Genomic DNA, 7,097 nt, shown 5'->3' on the forward strand with positions numbered 1-7,097 from the left:
GACCAATTTAGAGATATTAGTCGTGTTATATCGTTCACTCCAGCAAACATATTTGAAGCAATGGGTAGGACCTGGGAACTAGATGATGATGATTTTCATTACCTAAATAACCCTAACGACAGATTCAATCAAGAATACAATAATAAAATGAGAGAGGAGTGAGATTGGCGTGTTAGGGAGAACTACGACTTTGGAGCCAAGTTAGCGTCAGTAGGGCTGAAACGCCCAAAAAAATGTGCTATGTCAATGCCTCGTGGAACTCCACAAGAGTTTAATTTTGCTCTTAATCGTTTTCGCGAAGAGAACAATCGGATGCAAATACGTTACCATAGGGTAGAATATGGTATACATGGTAGCACAAGATTTAGATCCAAGTGGGATTCGGACTGTGAAATGTCCGATGAAGATTAATATTTTTCTTATAATAAGGTAAGTAGGTAGGGTCATAAAGACCCTCCCTCCCCCTCCCCCCCCCCCCCCCCCGAGGGTACTTGGGGTTTGCAACTATATAAGTAGCCCTTTCTTTTGTTATTAGATTACACCATATTCAATGTCGAGTAGTAGAAACTCAGCTTGGTCTTTACTCCTTCCAAAAGAACCAAATAGCAGTGATGATGAGAGTTCAAATCATAGCAGTTTTTCGAGCGATACCAGTGATTTCAAACTAGATGAGCTAAATCCCACCTTCTTATACAGCGTAATGATAATTTCTGCAGTGTGAAATATTCAGATCCGCGGGAATATTATTACGGTTTATGCCGAGAATGGTCACATCGGCTTGCCGAATCAGAACGTCTTGTTCGTGACTTGAAAAATCTCAACGCTCCAATCCCGACAAGGTACTCCTTAACCATGCCTCGAAGTAGGTCCGAAACTTGCGAGCTTGCCGTGCAAAGGATTAGAAAAGAAAACAACGGAATGTCGGGAAGACCATGTAGATTTTACATGCTAAAGTTGGCGAAGAACAAGGATCATCAACGGTAGAAAATTAAGCGCTCGAAAAAAGATGTGTCTTAGGAAACCGCCAATATTTTTCTGAGGACGATATTGAGGACTTGTACTCTAATGATGATTAAGAATGTTGTGATTTTAGTTTTAAGTTTAATTTATGATGATGCTATTATTTTGAAGAATATGAACAAGTTTAAGTATTTTCATCTACTCAAGGTTATGAATGATGCACTTTAATTAAGTTTTTTTTTTCTTTTTTTTTTTAATTTTTTTATGAATGCTGCCATTTTGACTAACTTTTGTTTAATTATTAATGAACAAGTTTAAGTATTCGTAAAGAACTTCAAGCTAATGACACCAAGCCTTCAAACGAAAATGGTGTTCGAGCACTTTTCAACCACTAAAACGGCCATCCGAAATTTTATGTATCCTTGATGTATTGATCCTACCTTATTAATCGCACAAAAATAAGTAGAGTTCTATATAAAATATTGAAGTTTCAGGGTCCCGAAGCATAATTAATCTATGGTCAAAGTACGTTAAAAAGTGTAATGGAAGAAGGGTTAACCAAAAGGGCCGAAAAAAAAAAAAGACTATAGCGCGATGGAAATTAGTGTGCTATAGCGATTAACGGATTCAGTTATACGCTTTAGCGCAGTAATAAAGGTACTTCGGTAACATTTTTTTTTTGTTGGGATATTTTGGTTCAAAATGATTTTTTTGGGAACATTTTGATTCCGGACCCATACCGAGCTAACGGATAGTAGCAATAGAGACCTCGGCATAGTAGCTATATTGGTATTTGGTAGTACACACTACTTATTGGTTAAAATTATCTGACTCTCTATCTTTATATTATATTAAATTAAATTATTTAATCATAATGATTAAAAATTAAAGTGACATTCACGTTCCACAGTTAAATTAAATAATAGTAGTAATTATGTGTTGAAAAAGACATTCACTAGTTTAATGTAAATATCGTGTGGAGGTAAACTTGCCTTTAACTTTAGTACTCCCACCTTAATAGTACTCTATGGGGTCGTTTGGTGCATAGTATAAGATGAGATATTCCGACACTAATTTTTTGTACCATGTTTGGTAGAGGATAAATTTATACCTTCTACCAAACAGAGTATAAAATGAAGCACAATCTTGAGGATAAGATATCCCACCTTATCCCACTAACCTTGGGATTATTTTATCCCATCTCCCAGATGAGATAAATTAGTCCTGGAATTATAATCCCAGAATAATTTAGTCCGCGTACCAAACGACCCCTATATGCTCCATTTTCTATGATATTTTTTTATTTTTAGTTTATTTTAAAAGGTGCCAAGGGAGGTTTTATGGAGATGCTTGGAGGCTAGAGGTGTAACTGTGGCGTACATTAGGGAGATCAAGGATATGTATGAGGGAGCCAGGACCAGGGTAAGGACAGTGGGAAGAGACTCGGAGCACTTTCTAGTGGAGATGGGGTTGCACCAGGGATAAGCTCTAAGCCAATTTTTATTTGCCTTAGTGATGGATGGTTTGACGCGGCAAATTCAAGGTGAGGTGCCATGGTGTATGTTATTCGTGGATGACATAGTCTTGATTGACAAGACACGCAATGGAGTGAACGCTAAGCTGGAGGTTTGGAGACAAATTTTGGAGTCTAAAAGGTTCAAGTTGAGTAGGACCAAGACAGAGTACATACAATGCAAGTTCAGTGACGTGACACATGAGGCTGGCGTGGAAGTGAGGCTCGGTATCCAGGCCATCTAAAAGAAAGGAAGTTTCAAATATCTTGAGTCTATTATACAAGGAAATGGGGATATTGACGATGATGTCACACATCATATTGGTGCGGGGTGATGAAATCGAGGCTCGCTTCGAGAGTCTTTGTGTGATAAGAAGGTGCCACCAAAACTTAAAGGCAGGTTCTACAAAGTGGTTGTGAGACCGACTTTGTTGTACGGGGCAGAGTGTTGGGCAGTCAAGAACTCTCACATCCAAAAGATGAAAGTTGCGGAAATGAGAATGTTGCGATGGATGTGTGGGTACACCAGGCGAGATAAGATTAGGAATGAAGATATCCGGGATAAGGTGAGAGTGGCATCGGTGGAGGACAAGATGCGAGAAGCGAGGCTGAGATAGTTTGGGCATGTGAAGAGGAGAGACAGAGATGTCCCAGTGCGGAGGTGTAAGAGGTTGGCTATAGACGGTTTCAGAAGAGGTAAAGGTAGGCCGAAGAAGTATTGGGGGGAGGTGCTTAGACAGGACACAGCGCAGTTTCAGCTTACCGAGGACATGACCTTAGATAGGAGGTTATGAATGACTCAGATTATGGTAAAAGGCTAGTACGTAGTCCCGCGTATCCCTTCGTACTAGTAGTCGCAGTTTTGATCCATAATCTACTGTCCTTTGATTCTTGCTATTATATGTTGTTTCTTGTACTTTGATTATCTTATTTATCTGTGGTAGCTACTGCTTTTTTTTTCTCAGACTGCTTTATCATGACTTTTTTGCTTTCGTTAGTTTCATTTTCATGTTGCTTTGACCTATTTGTGCTTATCTGACCTTTTCTCGTCATGTTTTCTCTTGAGCCGAGGGTCTTTCGCAAATAGCCTCCCTAGCTTTCGAGATAGGGGTAAGGTCTGCGTACACTTTACTCTCCCCAGACCCCATATTGTGAGATTTCACTGGATATGTTGTTGTAGTAGTTTATTTAAAAAAGGATTGAGATGTTTTTATGTATAAAAACTCGTTTCTTATAGTATTCTCATTTTATTCTTAACAAATTTTCATACAATAGCAAGGAATAACATATCATGTTATCGACTACAAGATTCTAGCGATACTTTGGTACGTTCTACATTTTTACCTTATTTGTCAAAAGTCTTTCTATCTTTTTTTTTTTTTTAACTTTATATTCATTCAAACATCATCATATAAAATGAAACAAAAGTGTACCATCATATAAAAGATTACAAGGAACAGCTAATGTGTTTAGTTCAAACAAATTATGTTCAATCCTGTGGCAATATCATCAGTAATTAATTTATGTACAAGTGATCATGACAATCTTGAGGAAATTATAACTATACTTAGGTATTTTCTATCCGTCACTTAACTTTGTCCATGGTGACTTTACAAAAGTCAAACTGAATTGCGGTCATTAAATGACTTTGTAATACTACTTTGTGATTTATTTCATTTTATTAAGTAAAATTAGAAGAAATAGTCCAATTTTTTAAGATCAAAGCACAATATGTTTTCTGGATTAAGTAAAATTAAGAGAAAGAAAAATTAATTCTTACAAATTTTTATTTTCATAACTTCGTAATAGTTCTTGCATTCGAAGTGCATATGTTATGGTTACAATCTCTCTGAATCTCAATTTTGGATTTTGCTACTGAAAATCCAAAGTTGATTCTTCTCTAGTGGAAATAGAGATTATGCCTTTCTTCTTGTAAACTACAGAAAGGATTAGAAAGAAAAAGAAAAAAGATTTTCCATCACAAACTTAATTATCCATTCATACTTTATTTTCCTTTCTTTGCTCACTTGGTTTTTATTGAAGAGCTCAATTATTATTTCTTACATGGGAATTTGCTTTGGGCTTCAAAAATAAAAGGCCCAACACCAAAATAATCAAACATAGGCGGTTGAACAGGGCCTGGGCCAGGATTACCGGGTGGCTTAGGTGGTAGGACAGATTTCAATACACCACCAGATTTTCCATTGTTGTAGTTTGTTGGGACATTGCAAATGGGTTTTTGGTGATTTTACTAAGTATACCTTGCATTTTTGGACATCTGCTCTGGTCAAAGACATGGGCATGATCGAGAAATCACCATTCCTGTCTGTCAACGCCCATTGAACATTTGCCTTCCTTTCGTTCAAGTGACAAACTAGCTTCACTGAAGCTCCTGCGCCATAAATTAACAACACAATGTTATGTTACATTTTTTTTATAAATTTAGACAAGTTAGAATGTTCTTTAAAGATCTTAGCACTCAACTAATATCATGAGTATTATGTTACATTTTTTTATAAATTTAATTAGTAGCTTCTCACACGTTGAGCTGAACAAATTCCATAAAGGTTGCTTTCGTCGTTTTGTATTTTGATATATGGTAGCATAATGACATGCCAATTTTGATATATTGTGGTATAATGATATGCCTTAGTTTCTAGGTTAGTACTTTACTTTTTAAGGATAGTTATCTGGCATAACTATTCTTTAAGTAATCTGATAATGTAAATTTCTTTAACGTGTATAAAAGTGGTAGTAATTGCCACTAGAATGAGATGGTAGTGAAGAGAAATGTAGTGAAATGACCCTCGAGTGGGGAAGCTTTAAAGAGAGTGGGAACCCCTCGGCTGCTGCAAGATTTGCAATTCACACGGCCAACGACGATTAGAGGCTTTCCGGTGGGATGAATGGACGGTGGTGTAATTGGTGGACGTAGAGTTGGTGGAAATGGTGGTACTATAATACGTGGTGGAATAAATGGTGGACGTAGAGTTGGTGGAGATGGTGTTACTGGTGGCTGATCAATGGGTGGTGATGGCTCAACAAATGGAGGCTGATCAACTGGTGGTGGCTGCTCAACGATTGGCGGCTCATGATCAGTGGGTGGCTCAAACATTGGTGGTTCATTAGTTGGTGGTGGAGGTGGTGGTTGCCTTTTTGGTAGCTGAGTAGCTGCTGGTGGTGGTGGTGGTTGACTTGTTGGTAGCCGAGTAGCTGGTGGTGATGGAAGTAGTGGTAGTTTTGGTGGCTGAGAAGGTGGTGGTGCGCGTTGATTTACTGGTGGCTGAGCAGTTGGTGTTGGTGAAAGTGGTTGTCGTGGTGATTGAGTTGGTGGTGGTGGTTGGTTTGTTGGTAACGGTGGAGGTGGTTGTTTTGGTGATTGAGCCGGTGGTGGCGTAGGTGGTGGTGACGGAGGTGGTGATGACTGAGTTGGTGGTGGCGGCGGAGGTGACGGAGGTGGTGACTGAGTTGGTGGTGGTGGGGGTGGTGGTGGTCGTGGAGGTGACTTAGGTGGTGGCGACGGAGGTGGTGGTGACTGAGGTGGTGATGACTGAGTTGGTGGTGGCGGCGGAGGTGACGGAGGTGGTGGTGACTGAGTTGGTGGTGGTGGGGGTGGGGGTGGTGGTGGAGCTGACTTAGGTGGTGGCGACGGAGGTGGTGGTGACTTAGCTGGCGGTGATGGTGGTGGCGACGATTTAGCTGGTGGTGATGGTGATGGCTTAGGGGTAGGCTTAGGGGTTGGCTTAGGGGTAGTTTTTATGGGAAAGGGTCTCCCACCGCCAAAAAAGCGTTCCGTTGAGATGATTTCATTGTCCTGATGATTGTCTAGTGGCAAACTTTCAATGCGTTCACCAAAACTGAGGTCTGAGAAAGAGCTAATTACTAAAACTGAAAGTTGCATGAGCACCAGGGCTTTTACTGTAAAAGCCATAGTTTGTTAATTAACTGAAATCAACCGCGTGTATAGAGGAAGTAGGGTCAGTGAATTTATAGGAGCTTGAAAGGCATATCATGAAGTTTATGTCATTAGAATATACTGAAAAAGAAATTAAAAAATTGAGAGACATACTGTACTTCATATGGGTTTTAACTTTCATATATGTACGTCTAAAGACAATTTTGGACTATCAACATCAAGTGATCGAACTTTAGTTTAATAAAAAGGAAAAATGAACTGAGTTATAAGTAAATGTAGTTGGTAAGTGTAGAATTGTTATAAATATACTACCAACTTGCACATATTTTAATATTTGATATAAATGATTGGTAAACATAATTGGTAAATATATCAATCAACTTACGGATTTTTTTTTACAAAATATAAACTTATGGGTTAAGTTTATATTTGGAATAATTTATAATCATGATTTGGAATGCCAAATCATACCTTTTTAGAGAATTTGGAATTTGAAATCATAATGTGAAGTTGAAGTTGAAATTTATGCAAATTACATACACAAACGCGAATTTGAAATCAAACTATGAAATTATAATTTCATTATCACATGGCCAAACGCCTAATCCTGTATAAGCCAATTTGGACTATCAAGTTCTTCTAATACTACTTAATTCGCAGATTGCAAGGACGTTTCCGGTGTGAACGTTTCTCGTGTTATGTATCTCT

General features: G+C 38.5%; 1 pseudogene; it reads right to left on the reverse strand.

The window, feature by feature from the left end:
- Positions 1 to 4,246: 4,246 nt before the first annotated feature.
- Positions 4,247 to 6,429, reverse strand: LOC132048169 (pistil-specific extensin-like protein; annotated as a pseudogene).
- Between the last annotated feature and the right edge of the window lie 668 nt (positions 6,430 to 7,097).

Source organism: Lycium ferocissimum, chromosome 2 (genome assembly GCF_029784015.1).
Source record: "Lycium ferocissimum isolate CSIRO_LF1 chromosome 2, AGI_CSIRO_Lferr_CH_V1, whole genome shotgun sequence".
NCBI classification, from domain to species: domain Eukaryota; kingdom Viridiplantae; phylum Streptophyta; class Magnoliopsida; order Solanales; family Solanaceae; genus Lycium; species Lycium ferocissimum.